A 16,778-nucleotide genomic window follows, 5' to 3' on the forward strand; every position below is an offset into this window, starting at 1 on the left:
AGCTACTGATCTTAATTCAATAGCAACTGTGTCCGATCAGAATTTGAAAAATTTGAGTACGATATATAGTTCAGTTGCAGACGATAAAACTACCTATTTGTAAGCAGGGAATGAATGGAGAAACGATATGGTATGTATTAATGACAAAGATATAATCCCATCGTTTGCTACCCCCCACTTAATAAAAGAATTTAGAAACAACTTAATTAATAAAGAACTGCCGTATATTAATGAAAACAAAACAAAAAGCGTAAAAAGGGATTACATTCACCGGATTTTTGAAGCCGACAGGTCGTTTGGGAAATTTCGCCTTTTGCCTAAATTGACAAATGAACATAGACCCGGAAAAATAAAATAAAAATGCGAGTCAAGAATGCTGTCCAAGTTTTTAGTTACAGCATGGCAGTGGCCAGAAACAATTTTGCAGCAAGAGAAAGTGTCCCTGTAGCATGTCGAGAATTGATTCCATTTGTAGTATTAATGGATAAGCTATTCGATAGCTTCAATGCGTCTAGTTTTTCGGTGCTTAATGGGAAAAAGTATAAAGTAGGTGTGAACCGTAATTCTCCTCACCATAAGAAGTTATGGCAAGAGGTATTAAAAAAGTTAAGAACTGTTAAATTTATGATAACGAAAAGTAATACTCAAAAAATTGAATGATCTGTGCCGATTATAAATAATATTATTAAAACAATTGAAAGTTTTAAGTCGATTTGGCAACTTTTGCACCAACAATATTCGGATGCAATGGTTACGCTTAACATCAGTCATGACCCATTATTTTTTTTCGGATGTATTAGAAGTTTAGATGTTCGAAACGTGGCTCCCAATCGCATTGGATTTGAGGGTGCATTTAAAACACTTTTACTCAATAATTTTAGCAGCAAAAGTCGATAAATCAAATTGTGAAGATGAAACAAACGATTGCTTGCATTCACTTTTTTTTATTAACAATATAGAAAAAGTCACCTCCTCGCGATCCCAAAACGTTGTGATTGACCAGCCTTTAGAAATGACGCCAAACTCTGTAAGTATTTCGAAACCGCGGCTGATCAAAGAATTTATGTCTGCAGGTGGTCACTGTCGAAATGTCTGCAAAAAGTGGCCAAAGGATGACAAGTTGCACGAGTGTTCTAATAGGTAATTCAGGTATATCAGAGCCTAAGAATATACCAAAAAGAAAAAGTGGCTTTGTTATCGATCTAAAAGCTTAGCTTAGCTTATTTCCAAGAAGTACAAGATTGAACAGTTACATTTCTAAATAATGAATGTTATAAACCGAATCTCAAAGAAAGAATTAAAGCTTACATAAAGATAGTTGCCGATTTTTAGGATTGTGCAAATCATTAAGATGACGTAAAGGAATGTTTTGTGGATACATCGATGAATAATTATTATTTACAGCTGGTGCAAGTCAATAAATAGAATACTACTTAGAAGGAAAGAACATATCATGGGGAGGATGTAATGAAAACGGCAGCTCAAATTTATCACAATAAATATAAAACAAAAAATAAGTTTTAATGTCACTTTCTTCTATAGGTAGTTATTCTCAATAGTTAATCAGACCAAACTAGAAAATAAGAATAAATAATGTTTGAAATTGATAAATAACGCCAACAAAGACGCTTGAAATATTCACAGAATATTTAGTTATATATTTAATAAAAAAATATTAAATTAAAATAAAATAGACATTTAAGGGGGCGCCCATACAACAAACGTGAGTTTTTGCCGTTTTTTGCTAATGTCTAATGTTTTATACTCGTAGATAATGGTACAGAACCCTTCGTGCGCGAGTCCCACTCGCACTTGGCCGGTTTTTTAACAATGTCTTCTCAATTTGTTCGGTTTTTTTTTTCTTGTTTGGTTTGATACGTACAGTGTCACCTGCATTAATGTTAGTTACGCTTTATAACTCAGTCCGGCCGCCCGCAGGTCGGCGGGACTCGGAGCAAGAGGCGCATGACAGGAGCGGATGGCGACGTCTCACGAAGGCCCTTTGTACCACTGGGGTACCATAGGACAACAACAATAACACTATATAACTAGACTTGATTATGATTACGCATAGGCTAGCGACCAATGTGACTATGACAACTTTATTATTAAAAAATATATATTCTAGAGCTTTTTCATTGTTTTATGTTTATTGTAATACAACTGTGCTGCAGTTTTCGTGACATCATCACCCTCATACGTCATTTTTCCCTCTAAAATACGATTTACTGATCTGCACCAACTGTAAATAATTAAATTGACCGATATGTCCACGAAAAATTCCTTTAATTTTTCTTTATGGCTTTCACATTCCATGAATGAAAAATCAACAAAAATTTCTATGAATGCCTTAATTCTTTTCTTAATATTTTTTTTATGGCATTCAGAATTTAAAAAAGCAACAGTTGTATCCTGAATTTCTCTAAAACAAGATTCTAAATCATTCGAGGGATAACAAAGCCACCTTTTGTTTTTGGTGTATTCTTTGGCTCTTATAAATTGGTTTGCGCCACTTCCTGAATTGCCTAAAAGCTTACTTTTACACTTTGCACATCCTTTCACAATCTTTTGCAAACATTTAGATAAAGCCCACCCGCAAACATATGATCGTTGAGCTGACCCCAAGTCTGAAATACTTTGAGTATTTTGCATTAAGTCTGGGGGCAGATCAATATTGCCGCTCTGGGACTCCAAAGGAGCGACAATTTTTTCTCTACTTTTAATAAAGAAAGATAGAGACTGCAAACAATTATTTTCATCATTTTCACAGTTTGAATTTACAGCGTGATTACTGCTAAAATTATTTAAAAGTAAAGTTTTAAATGCTCCTTCGAATCCAACGCAGTTAGGTGCAATATTTCGCGCACCTAAGCTTCTAATGCTGCCAAAAAAATTTTCAAGTGGGTCTTGATTTATGTTCCTCGTGAGCATTGCATCAAAACTATATTTTTTGAGCAACAATTGCCATAACGCTTTGAATCCTTCAATTGTTCTTATAAAATTATTTATAGTGGGAATAGATTTCTCAATTTTCTGGCCATTGCTTTTTTCCACCAAAAATTTTACAGTTTTCAACATTTTCAATGCTTCCTGCCACAGTTGGTGGTGTGGGGAATTACGTTTTACAGCGGCTCTGTATATTTTACCATTAGGAGCCGAAAAACAAGAAGCGTTGAAAGTGTCGAATAACTTGTCCATGAGTAATACGAATGGTATTAGATCCCGACATTCCGAAGGGATATCACCTCTTGCGGCTAAAGAGTCTGTGGCCACTGCCATACTGTGGCTTAATACCTGCGCGGCATTTTTGACCCTCATTTTTTTAATTTTTAAGGGGTCTATATGCTCGTCGGTCAATTTGGGCAGAATGCGTAACTCCCCGTGCGACTTATCAGCTTGGTATACCCACTGAATGTGTTCCCACTTTACAGTTTTTTGATGGTTTTCATGCATATACTGCATTTCTTTGTTAAGCATATTATTTCTAACTCCTTTTAGTAAATGAGGGACATCGAATAGTGGGATTATATGTTGATCATTAATAATAATAATATCATCCCGCCAATCTTTCCCATTTTTCATAAAAATAGCTTTAGCTTCTGAAATGAGACTATTTATAGTACTTGTATTTACCGTACTTTGGTCGCAGACAGTCGCTAGTATCCTTAAACCAGTAGCTTGCACTTTAGACACAACATTTTTTAATATTTCTTTTAATTTTGGTGCTTTTAATGCTTGCGTAAAATAATACGCCACTGGCTGTTTAAAGCTTTTTTTTATACCTTTAACCATAAAAACTAATACATGGTTAGCAAAATTTGCAGTTTTCTCAGCGTCACCATAATTTTCGAACCCAACAAGATCATCTGTGTGAACATTAAAATGTAAATGTGGAGAAATTGACATTTCATCAAAGATCAATGTACACAGACGATCCTGTGGTAACATTTTTGAAACTGTATTCTTTAATTCTTTGAATATTATTTCATTAATACCCGGAGATAATTTAATTTGAGCCAATAATGATTTTAGCACCTTTCTCGAAGGTAGGGTAAAATGTTTGCAGATAAGTTTATACGCTTTCGGGCTTTTTTTGAAAATCGAAAGAGATAAAATTTTTTCTTCTAATGTGAATCTATGACCTTTCTTCTTCTTTTTCCCTTCCTGAAATTGCATCCGGGTAAATAGTTTGGCAGATTCCGACATGTTCTGCGTTAATTTTTCAAAATTACTCCGTTGATTTATTTGAAGTTGCCGTAGACGTAATTTGTAACTTTTAACTTTTAAGCGCATTCTACGAATCTCGTTGTCTTTCTGTCTGATTTTCTTAGCTCGACCTGTTTCATTTTGCTGCAGCAGATACTCGAACGTTTTATCTGAAATGTTTTAAGTAATATAAGTGAGTGATAAATAGTAATCGGCGACTGGTAGAAATTTGTCGACAAAAGTATTACATGGACATGATTCTATTAAATTTCGTGCACAATTTATATACCTATCAGCTCGTGCCCACGGCTTCGCTTGCGTTAAATTTAGGGTAACATACATTTACTGTCTGCAATCCTTTTTTCGTCTTATGATTGATTTTTCGGAGGATTACATGGAAATACGAAGACAGACGTTGTTTCGTACAAGTTGGTTGCGGACCTCGCGCTGCCGAAGCAGCTGCACGATGTGCCCTACGAAGACATCCTTGCACTGCTGGACAGTCATTTTACTCCAAAGGTTTGTGTTTTTGGAGAGCGGTACCAGTTTTTCGCGGCTACCCAGCAGTCGGGGGAGACGTACGCTCAATGGGCGGCGAGATTGCGCGGTTTGACGGCGAAGTGCGGCTTCCTCAACGTGGCGGAAGCTCTAAGGGACCGGTTTGTCATGGCAATGTTAGCTGAATCCGAGAGAGACAAGCTCTTTGCACAGGACCTTAAGTTGAAAAAAAGGAACTTTTATGCCAACAATAAGTAACTTTAAAGGTTTAGTCCTTGCCTAAACACAAAACAACTCATTCAATGCCAGCAACCCGCCAGTCGGGTTCTCTCTTCATATTAGGGTTGGATGAGAAAAAAAAAATAACCCCCACTTTACGTCTATGGGATGTAGCCTAAAAAATTTTTTTTTATTTTTTTTGTACCATTTTGTCGGCTTACTTTACATATATATCTGTGCAAAATTACAGCTTTCTAGCATTGATAGTTCCTGAGCAAAGCCGCGGACGGACAGACAGACAGACAGGCAGACAGATGGACGGACTTGACGAAACTATAAGGGTTCCGTTATTGCCATTTTGGCTCCGAAACCCTAAAAATCAAGATTTTCAGACATTTCTAGTTGGTTGTGTTATAATAGCTATTCTGAGTTCACGGGAAGTAGGTACCCTGTAGGTTTTGGTTCCCTTCCTTGCGAATTTCGTAAATTTACGGAAATTTGCAGCATAAACGGCTTCATCTTTTGATTGCGTTGGCTTAGAAGTTCGATTTTTTCACAGCTCCAAGGGACAGTAGACCTCAGTATCAGTACCTAAGTTTGTGAGCGAGTGAGTGAGTTTGTGAGTAAGTGATTATGTCTCTTACTTCTGCACGCTGAAACGGCTGGACGGATTTTGATGAAATATGGAAAAAAGTTATTTTATAACCTGGATACATAGAATACTTTTTTCCCCGAAATACCCACGGGATAGGGATAAAATCTTGATATACCTAACAACCGCTGGATTAGAGTCATGAAATTTGGTATGTAGATAGCTGGACATCTGGGATAACACAGGCTACTTTTCATTCCGATATTCCCACGGGATAGGGATAAAATCTTGATATACCTAACAACCGCTGATTAGAGTCATGAGGTATGTAGATAGCTGGACATGAAATTTGGTATGTAGATAGCTGGACATTTGGAATAACACATAGGCTACTTTTTATCCCGATATTCCCACGGGATAGGGATAAAATCTTGAAATAACAACCACTGCGCTCAGATCATGAAATTTGGTATGTAGATAGCTGGACATCAGAGATAACACAGGCTACTTTTTATTCAGATATTTCCACGGGATAGGGATAAAATCTTGATGTAACAACCGCTGCGCTTAGATCATGAAATTTGGTATGTAGATAGCTGGACATCTGGGATGGCAAATGAGCAAGTGGGTCTCCAGATGGTAAGAGATCACCACCGCCCATAAACATCTGCAACACCAGGGGTATTGCAGATGCGTTGCCAACCTAGAGGCCTAAGATGGGATACCTCAAGTGCCAGTAATTTCACCGGCTGTCTTACTTTCCACGCTGAAACACATATGCAAGTTGAAGTGGCAATGGGCGGACCACATCGCTCAAAGAATAGATAACCGTTGGGGAAGGAAAGTCCTCGAGTGGCGACCACGAACCGGAAGACAAAGCGTTGGCAGGCCTCCCACCAGGTGGACTGACGACATCGAGAGAGTTGCGGGAAACCGGTGGATGCAAGTAGCGAGTTGTCGTTCATTGTGGTGTTCTAAGGGGGAGGCCTTTGTTCAGCAGTGCAGTGGACGTCTTCCGGCTGATGATGATGATGTACCCATTGATGGACTTAACAGCACCATGTCATCAGAAAAACTCAGGTTGTTTATACAAAATCCCTTAATATAGCATCCCACTTTCGTACTGTTGAGTTGACTGATCGATCAGCCTGTTCATACAAAGGTAGAAGTCAGCCCCTCTTGCTGCACTCCAAATTAATAAAATATATTGTTTTCTCACCTGCATCAAACTTCGTACGTGGTGTTGTTAGACATGTTGCCTCCGTGGATCCCGATGGCAGTGTTTCGTCAGGATTAATTCCAAGCCTTGATGGCCCCGGTAAATTAGTTATGTCCATCATAGTTATGGATTGGGAACTTCCTCTTGGGGGACGTATGTAGCAGTGATCTGCTTGTAAGAAAGTAGTACATCCCTGTTGTATACCTGGAAAACCAAATTATAATATGTACCTATTATTATCCACATATTTATTATTCAAGATTCTATTTATCTAGCAAATACTATACTGTTTGACTCCACATTTTTTTAATTCAGATTAGTACTTTTATTTTGCCCTAAACTGCTAAGACCAAAAAGTCACGAAGTGACTAATTTTACCTAAGTACTTATATTTCCACTAAAATGCCCGGGCGGCTTACGTGCGAATGATAAAATATAGTTTTCATCACACTTGCTCGTAAACAGTGTCGTAACATCAGGCTACCTTGGTTGCAACCCCCCAAATAAAAACCTCGACCTTAATGTGCTTTTCATGAAACCCGTGGTCGGTAAACGAGTTATTCCACGTACAAATTTTCTTGTCATGAAGCCCAAGCTCGGTAAATGAGTCCCTGCCCGTACTGATGCTGCTGCGCGCGCTGCTGCAGGCCCACGTGCACACGCACGCTGCGGCGCAAGCTGCGGGAGGGGGAGGGGAGGGCGGCGCTGCCAAGAGCGCAGCCCAAGGTATCGCCAGTATTTGGAAGAATTATATTTTTTCTTTTAGAAATAAAATTTTTACTCGCAAATGTGATGAAAAACATCGTATGTCGCACGGGCGGTACTAGAATTACGAACATCGACTCATTAAAGCCTTCGACTTCGGGCTTCTAATATACTCTCCTTCGTAATTACTTATTTACCGCCCTTAAGACACAATATACTATTAGCAGCTAGCTTTAGCAGAAGATCTATTCTACATATTGGTAAAATATTTTTTTCTCAAAAATGATACGTAAAGTCGACATTACATCTTCAAAATCGGCCAAGGGCGTGTTGGACATAATAAGGTTCCGTAGCCGTTATAAAAAAATCCAGTAATATTTTTCTATCGATTTTGTATTGTGTAGGTACGGAATCTTCCAAGTTTAGATTGTAACTTAGGCCGTCTTAGGCTGCTATTTACTCTTTAACTACTAATAATTTTCAAAAAAACTTAATATAGCTTATTTAAATGTTGCTGTTTATCCCACTGCCTATAGGTAGTTATTATAGACGTGTACTGTATGTAAGGTATATGTTATGCGTAGATGTTTTTTTTGTTGCGTTTTAATTTTCTAATCTACTGCTGATGACCTTCAGAAATCTAGTCCTTACTTATTTCTGCAAAAAAAGGCCTGGAAGAGATCGCTCTTAAGCAATAAAGCCGTCTATTGCTTCCCTTCTCATGTTCTCTCTGTGTACCTGTTTTCTGTATGGGTGAAGCCTGACTAGCGTAATTTTTAGAGCTGTGAGCCGCGTAATGTCGGTGGCGTAATTTCTGCTGCATTCGGTTTTATATAAAAGTCCAGTTTGTGCCACACGGCAACTCATAATGAGTCAACTTATTTTACTAGGTAGATATTTGTGGTTTAGAATAAAGAGTAATTTTATTATATTGTAGTTATAATTTTCAAAATACTTAATAAATAAATTTTATCTTTGTAGTTTTTTCTTTTATTTTTGAGAAAAGCACAACATGACAACACATAACACATACAAGCTTTAACCCATAAGTGCTACACTGGGTCAGGCGATACTCATACCACAGTAAAATTCAAATCGTACCTAAGTACTTGTCCACTGTCCAGTATGGCTTACTTACTGGGGGTCTACCACGCTCTCTTAATACGATTCAGTTTAGGCTCTAAACTGAACTGCATCGCTATTTCGTACCACGACGTAACTTTTGCGATTCAGTTCAAGCACGGTTCAGCGACAGCGATACAGACATTTTCATTCACTCACTTCAAGCGGTTTTCGTACCATGACGCTTAACTTGAGTGGGAATTGAATCGCTTCAGTGTCAAATTTTGCGATTCAGTATAAGTTACTCATTCAATTCTTTTGGAACTTTAAGTGTTTTACATGGAATATTTTTAAATTTCAAGAACTAAAACTTTTATTCAAGTTTTATATTTTTTCATAGGTACTATCACGACATTGTGCTTCTTAACTCCTCATTGATAAAACTAACTTTTCAGTGAGAAAAGAGACTCGTGGATTAGTGACAGCGTAAACATTTTATTTGTAATCAACACAACGGTTGCTAAGAACACGCAATGACATAGAGTTATGGTTTTCCAAAATAATTCCAAAATATTTCGTTTGGATCGTTTATGAAAAGATCATGGTAGGCCCCTGGTCTCTTCAGTAGTGCACTATTAAAACTGGTTTAGTTGGTTTGGAGAGTACTTCTGGCATACATGTAAAGTTACAAAGTTAATAAACTGACCTACTAACATTTTAATTGTTTATAAACATTATTAGTATAAACTACTTATTTTTTCACAGATTTCTGTCAAGGAATTCCATTTAATTATACTGTTTATTTGTAATTCCAGAGATTACCAGCTGTGGTGGCATTTACCCATTGGAAAAATATTTGTGTTGTATCTTAGATACAGGCAAGTTAGTGCCAGTATTACATAATATTTTCGAGTCAAATGTGTATAGCAGTAAAGCCATAACAAGCCAGGGCATAGGCCGAGTTTTTTTTTTTTTGTGAAAATTTCATTTTTAATACAAGCTGTTTTGCTAACTTTACTTTTTGTCTACTTTACTTGCATTGTCAGCCTCACCCAAACTACATTTGCGTACCAAATTTCAAGTCGATGCCATTAACCGTAGAAGAGTTCTGTCCTGCGGAGACGATCCTGGCCGGACTACCAGGATGTCACTACCAGATTATTGTATTGTCACGCAATTTACATAAGTATGCCAAATTTCAAGTCAATCCGACGTACTGGGTGTTGGTCGAATTTAACTTGCAAGATTTGATTACAGACAGACAGACAACGGGACAGGTGAAAAATTCCATGTTTAATACAAGCTTTTAATTGCTAACTATACTTTTAGTTGACTACTTGTACCTATTGTTACTCAAACTACATTTGCATACCAAATTTTAAGCCGATGCCATTAACCGTTGAAGAGTTCCGTCCTCTGGAGACGATCCTGGCCGGACAACCAGGATGTAACTACCAGATTATTGTATTGTCACGCAATTTACATAAGTATACCAAATTTCAAGTCAATCTGACCACTGGAAGTTGGTCGAGTTTAACTTGCAAGATTTGATTACAGACAGACGGACAACGGGACAGGTGAAACTAAATTAAAGCTTGTAATATAGCCCATATCACTCCAAACTATATCACACCTATAGTAGTATACTGTTTTTGAAATCAGATGACTAATTAATTTGAGTGGTTAACCAACATACAAACTTACAAAATCATAAGTTTTATCTCATTATCTTATCTCATTTTTTTTCATAGAGATTTTCATAGAGATTCCTGAATGTTATACTTTTAAGATCGATTATGTACACCTATGTTCCACAAATAAACATATTCTATTCCATTCTATTCATAGTTTTTCTCTGTATCAACTTATATATAAATAATAATTTGGAAGTCAACAACCAGTGACCCCTGTAATTTCTTTGCAAAATGAAAAAAACATCTACTTACGATGTAAATTCACAGATGGTATTGCTGATGGCTTGATCCGATCTATTGATATTTTGTCATTGGGATCAAAATGATGGTCACACAGTCTTTTCGACTTATATATTTTAATTTGGTCAGTTTCCTGAAGTTTGTCCCCAACCACTGACATCCAAGCATTAAAAAGGTCAGGTTTCCTTGTCGGGTGAGGAAACCGATGTAGTGGTACACAAAATGTAACTGAAACAATATTAAATAAATGTTATTTTGCCATGTGTACATTACAATATGTTTTTATCATCATTCAATATTTTTACAAGGGTGATATCTAAATTTTCAACATTTTGTGTAATAAAAAAATAATTAAAGCTTTTTTTACAGGATTAAGTAACTACAGAATTTGGTACTCTTTTGGATATCAAGTCTTTTTGTCAGTGAAGTCAGCCAGCGAAGAATAATAATAATTATTATTATTTATAATGCACAGGCAGCTAATAACTGATGAGTGCATATCATTGTTCACTTGTAAAATTGTCTTCAAAGTACTTATCAAATCTGTTTTAAAAAAACAGTGAAGGTGCCAGTGGCGGATTTGCAGTCTTGGCTACCCTAGCTCCCAAGCCATGTATTTAGTATCAGCTGCCCCTTTCTCAGCTATATTATTATAATATTATTATTAGGTATTATCATTTTATCATCATATTGACTTTTTATGTCTCAATTTGCCGCCTCTAATAACTGGCCGCCCTAGGCTCGGGCCTACTGGGCCTTACAGCAAATCCGCCAGTGCACAAAGGTGCACTGATCACTTCCTTGGGCAAACTATTTGACTATTTCATGTGGTTGCCCAGGAAATGGCGCCTGGGATATGGGGTCGAAGAAATGTTTCACATTTACGTTTTTATCACTAACTGTTCCGTGGTTCGCCGGATAAAATATACTACCCAAAAGAAAGTAGAGGCCACGTGAATTTCATAGGTAAAACGAAAATACTAATAAATACAATTATTTACAACATTTCTTGTCTGAAAAATGGTTTTATTTATACAACACAACACAATGCAAATACTTTTCGTTCAGTTAAATGTATTCAGATAAAAACGCGAAGTTTTTTTTGATTTCGTTTTGTCGAAAACACTCGTGGCCCTTTTATTATTTAAGGTAGTATTCACATAATCTATCGCTCCGGGAAACCTATTTTACACATATTGATGGAAGAATTACTGGAAAAAACTTACCCAAAAAGTCACAGCCGAAAACACAATATCTTTTCGGAAAATGACTCATGTTATTATCAAATAAAAACTTACTACGCAATAACTTACTTAAAAGTCAACGAAAACTTAACAAAAACAAACAAAAAACAAACAAACGAACAAGAACTACGGTAACGAATAACAACAAATTAACAATAACTTTAATAATAACAGGATATAATTTCGAAAAGAGAGCGCATAAAATTAAAATAGACGTTAAGTTTAATGGCGGCAATGGCGGCCCTTTGACAAGTCAACCAAGATGGCAAATTTAGTTCTTGACCACTGTTGATACAATGTAGTGCACGGCGGTTGACATATGTAAGAATGCCCCCTCTTTAACAGTTCTTGAACATGGTCTGAGGTCGCTGTAGTGCACGAAAAGCGGATTAATTCGTGTGGCCTCTGCGCTGAATGCCGAAAGACGAACAATGATAGACTATATGATCTATGGTTTGATCCTCATTTGACTGACACAATTCACAACGAGGATCACTTATAATTTTCATACGATGCAAATGATGGTTGAGGCGAAAATGACCTAACCTAAGACGACAGATTGTGCTGTAAAAGCTTATATTACGATAGATATTACCTTTACGTAACCAAGATACAGATTGTAAGTTTACATTTAAGGCAGCATACCAAGAACCCTTGTTTACTTGCACAACATGATCCCATTGTTTTTTCCACTGAACATACATTCTTTGTTTCAGTATTGGAATAGCATCAGTATATGGGAGTAGGACATCAAAACTAACATCAATAGATGGAGGAGAGTTTGCAATTGACTGAGCCAAGAAATCTACATTTTCGTTACCAGATACGCCTATATGTGAAGGAGTCCACATGAATTCGATAACAAATTTGTTTTTAAGTGAAGCTCAGACCAAAGATCTTTAATTAGGAAAATTAAATAATTTGTATTAGATTTTACTTTTTATTTTTTATAGCTTTTAATACACTCATACTATCACTGACAATTACCCATTTACATGCCTCTTTTTGCCTTGATATGTGCTTCAGTGCACAAAGAATAGCGAATGCCTCAGCTGTGAAAATACTAGCATGTTTGTCTATTTTGAAACCAAGACCCATTTTGTTTCGGAGTTGTATATAGCTGAAGATACACTAGACTCATTCTTAGATCCATCTGTATAAATGAATTTAAAACCATTCCATGAAGCTAATTTCTCATATACTTGTTCCTTTCTGGAGAGACCATTATCAATCACAACATTTATAGGACTAAATTTACTTTCATAAGGCCCATCGAAACAAGGTAAGTGGTTATTGCTTTTATGTATACTAATTTGATTTAAAAAACTGCTAAATTCAGATAGGCCCTGCAAAACATAAAAAGATTTTGGAAAGGCAATAGATTAATATTCAAGAGTTCTTTTAAAAGGTGGTTGTCATATTCAGCATGTAGTTTTACAATAAATCTTTCCTTCAAATATGCAAGTCTTATTGTTACTGGAGGGAGATTACACTCTACTTGTAATGAAACAATAGGAGTGGTTTTAAATGCTCCAGTCACAACGCGCATGCACTTATTTTGAATTTTTTCTAAACTCTCTATAATTTTATGGTCTGAAGCAAAACACATAAACCCATATTCAAAATGACTGCGAACTAAAGATTTATAAAGCATAAGTAATATTTTGGGTCAGCCCCCATTTTGTACCACGCAATGACTTAAGGATATTAAAAGCTTTATTGGCTTTGACTTCTAAATGCTCAGCATATTTTTTCCAGGATAAATTGTGACAAAATATGACACCCAAAACTTGGTATCTGTGACTATTGGCAGAGGTGTATTATTATACAATAAAGAGGGCAAAGTAGCTTTAGATTTTAGACCAAAAACGACAACTTTAGACTTAGATGGATTAACTGCGAGATTTAAATAAGAGAGGTAATTATGGAGTTTTGTTAATGCTAAGTTTAAGTTATTTATTATTGTGTTAGAATTATTTCCAGATAAATATACAACAAGGTCATCGGCAAATTGTAAATTTTTGATATTAGGACCCATTACCAAATTTAAGCGACGTATATACAGAATGAAGATCAGAGGGGATAAAATTCCACCCTGACAAACTCCTATGGAAGATAGTCGAGGACCAAACAATTCACCATCATACTTCACAAACACTTTTCTACAAGATAGAAATTTTTGAATCCACTGTACAACTTTAAGTGGAATACATATATTTAACAGTTCTGTACATAAAATATCAATATTTACATTGTTAAAAGCACCAGTAATATCAAAAAACACTGAAATAAGTTTGTTGTTATTTTTGATGCTTTTCAGTATATCTAAATGAAACAAAGATATGCTTTCACGTGCTGAACGACCTCTACGAAAACCATACTGATTGTTTGGAAGCAATCCATTATGTTCTACATAATATTCAAGACGCTGCTTAAGTAATTGTTCAAAGACTTTTCCTGCGCATGATGTCAATGTTATAGGACGATAAGAGTCTGGATTAAACCTAGGTTTGTCAGATTTTAATATAGGAATGATGCAATCAGTTGTCCATTCAGGTGGTATGTCGTTTTTTGTCCAAAGTGCATTGTAAATATTTAGTAAAATAATCAGACAACTCTCTGGCAGTTTCTTGAACATCATATATGGAATTCCATCTAAACCAAACGAAGTATCCCTGCGTGAATATATTGCAGATTTCAATTCTTCAAGGGTAAATAAGTTTATGAGATAATCATTGTGCGGGCTGGAAGGGGATTCAAGAGACAAACTACTTACATTTTCCACACTATCAGGAGTATATTTTTGCAAGAAATCTAGAATCCATTCATGATTACTATTAGAGTGTCGAGGAACATAAGTTTTATTGAATTTGCGCATGAAGCGCCAAATTACTGACAATGGAGTAAACCGATTAAAAGAAGTGCAAAGATCAGCCCAAGAATTTTGTCTTTCTGTTTTAATAACAAGTTTTTTCTTAGCTTGGAGTTTCTTAAATTCTAGGTAATTTTCTAAAGTAAAATTTTGTTTAAAATTGATGTACGCCTGTTTGGAGTTTTGAACAGCTGTGGAACATTTATCATTCCACCATGGAAGATTAGATTTTTTCTTAGATTTTCTAACAGTACAAAAACGATTAGGACTATTTGTCATGGGACTGGGACCTTTATGATTCGGTATGGACTCTGTGACAGCACACATTAGGATATTCGTGAACAAATTGTAGGCCTCAAGAGGCGTGTAAGAGTCGAACTGAAAGTTATTTAACTTACACTCCACCTTCTCGGCATACATTTGCCAATTCACCATTTTAAAATTGGGGTGAGTGGGCAAATGTACTCCATTTACGTTATTATTTACAAAATTATTTACATTGTTATTTAGAACCAAATTGATTATTCCAGGTAGATGATAACTACCCAGAGGATCGTCGTGGACTGACCAAGTACAAAGAGGAGCCAACGATGGAGAAACTATGGCTAGATCCAACGCATTAGGACGCCAAGTCATAGAGCCCACAGTAGTGGGTGTACCATCATTTAAAAGTACCAGAAAATTATCATCAACAACATCTAACACAGTACGACCACGTGATGAAGTAGAACAACAACCCCAAGACGTGTGATGAGCATTAAAGTCTCCTGCGATTATCATGGGTTCGGGTATAGATTTAATGAAATTTTCAAATTTTGTTTTTTCAAAAACTGGGTTGCAATTTGTAGGGCTATAAAAGCTTACTATACTAATTTGTTTACTATTAACAGATATTTGTATACAAATATTTTGAAGAGAGTCATCAAAAAATGTGTTAATTTTGTTATATGCAATACTATTATGTATCAGAATACATACACCATTATGTTTGTTACCACAATCATTGCGCTCTATGTTAAACCCAGGGACCTTTAGCCTCAGATGAGGCTTTAACCAGGTTTCGCAAATGATCGCAATATCTATATATTCTTGATATAAAAAGTTTGTAAATTCGTGCCTATTGTGGAGTATACTCTGAGCGTTCCAATGTACGATTTTGAGGGCGTTCATTATGCTTTAGATTGAGCGTTCCCTCTTATCGTACCTTGGAACGCTGCACGTATTGTTTCTGTATTTATAGGCGATTCGTTTTTATTAGCTACTAGCTTTATGATCACTTGCGTGATCATATTTAAAAATGATTGAGATTTAAGCATATTCTCTAAGTAGGTTTCAGCTGTCCTAGCAGCTAGTTGGGGGAAAGACTTTTCATTAAATAGATCGGCATAGGCTGCAGTTCGGGATTTGATTTTGTTTTCTTCTATTTTGTTTTTTTTAATAGGACAAGACGCGGAAATTGCAATATGTTTACCCTTGCAGTTGGCGCAAACTGGATTTTGTTTGTCGGCGCCACAGGCCTTATAATTGTGATTTTCGGAACAGATAGAACAAACCTCATTATTTTTGCAAAATTTAGCAATATGTCCAAACTGTTGGCACTTTAAGCATTGCTTAACTGGAGGGACATATTGCGTCACCTCGTGTCTCCATGAGTCCAGGTACACGTACTCAGGCAGCTGGGTAGAGGCAAACGTTACTGCGACAGTCTGCGTGGGAATATACGCGACCTCGCCCCCATCTGCCCTCACCCTGCGCATGAATCGCCGCACCTGGATGACGTTTCGTGAGCTGCCGATCATTGCGAATATATTTTTATTCGATAAACCAACTGGGACAGATTTACAACTCCAGTAACTTCTGTGTCTGCTGCGGGGATTGAGGCGTTAAGCCCCAATTCGTCTAGGAATTTATTGTGACCTAAAAACGTGTTGGCATTGTTTGACAAATCGAATGTTATAGCCACTTTATATTTATTCATAGGCCTCAGATGTAGCACTCCCGATATGGCGTATTTTCTTATGGCCTGGGACAAGTTTACTTTATCGCCATCCGAAAACGGCTTGTCGGCGCATTGGTGTGTGAGGAACACAACGAAGTCTCGCCTCTGTGAATTTTCTGGATATTTACGAGAATAATTTGTTACCTTGTACGGCCTGTACTTATCTGCATCGTTTTCATAATCGGAGTCCTCGGCGGAGGACCCTCTGTCTTCAGCACCTTCTTTTTT

General features: G+C 36.6%; 1 long non-coding RNA gene and 1 pseudogene across 1 annotated transcript; one reads left to right on the top strand and one right to left on the bottom strand.

Moving 5' to 3' along the window:
- Window positions 1-803: 803 nt before the first annotated feature.
- On the top strand, window positions 804-4,115 carry LOC141435667 (uncharacterized). Its single transcript, XR_012452208.1, has 2 exons — window positions 804-1,140; window positions 1,939-4,115. It is a non-coding gene; the product is annotated as an uncharacterized lncRNA (long non-coding RNA).
- A 9,355-nt stretch (window positions 4,116-13,470) lies between these two features.
- On the bottom strand, window positions 13,471-16,778 carry LOC141435873 (uncharacterized; annotated as a pseudogene).

The sequence above is a fragment of the Choristoneura fumiferana genome, chromosome 15 (genome assembly GCF_025370935.1).
Source record: "Choristoneura fumiferana chromosome 15, NRCan_CFum_1, whole genome shotgun sequence".
NCBI lineage: Eukaryota > Metazoa > Arthropoda > Insecta > Lepidoptera > Tortricidae > Choristoneura > Choristoneura fumiferana.